Source organism: Petaurus breviceps, unplaced genomic scaffold, assembly GCF_028583685.1.
Source record: "Petaurus breviceps papuanus isolate PSGF00001 unplaced genomic scaffold, PetGlider_PUasm1.0 90734, whole genome shotgun sequence".
Classification (NCBI taxonomy): domain Eukaryota; kingdom Metazoa; phylum Chordata; class Mammalia; order Diprotodontia; family Petauridae; genus Petaurus; species Petaurus breviceps.
Genome location: NW_027187327.1, coordinates 12,288,855 through 12,289,339, shown reverse-complemented (window position 1 = coordinate 12,289,339; position 485 = coordinate 12,288,855).

Sequence of the window (485 nt, the reverse complement as noted above, 5' to 3'; positions counted from 1 at the left end):
CTTCCTTCCTTCCTTCCTTCCTTCCTTCCTTCCTTCCTTCCTCCCTCTCTTTTCTCTCTTTCTCCCTTTCTCTCTCTCTCTCTCTCTCTCTCTCTCTCTCTCTCTCTCTCTCTCCCCCTCCCTTTCTCTCTCTCTTTCTCTCTCCCTCCTTTTCTCTCTCTCTCTCCCTCCCTTTCCCTCTCTCTCTCTCCCTCCTCCCTTTCTCTCCTTCCTTCCTTCCCTCTCCCTTTCTTCCTTCCTTCCTTCCTTCCTTCCTTCCTTCCTTCCTTCCTTCCTTCCTTCCTTCCTTCCTTCCTTCCTTCCTTCCTTCCTTCCTTCCTTCCTTCCTTCCTTCCTTCCTTCCTCCCTCTCTTTTCTCTCTTTCTCCCTTTCTCTCTCTCTCTCTCTCTCTCTCTCTCTCTCTCTCTCTCTCTCTCCCCCTCCCTTTCTCTCTCTCTTTCTCTCTCCCTCCTTTTCTCTCTCTCTCTCCCTCCCTTTCCCTCTCT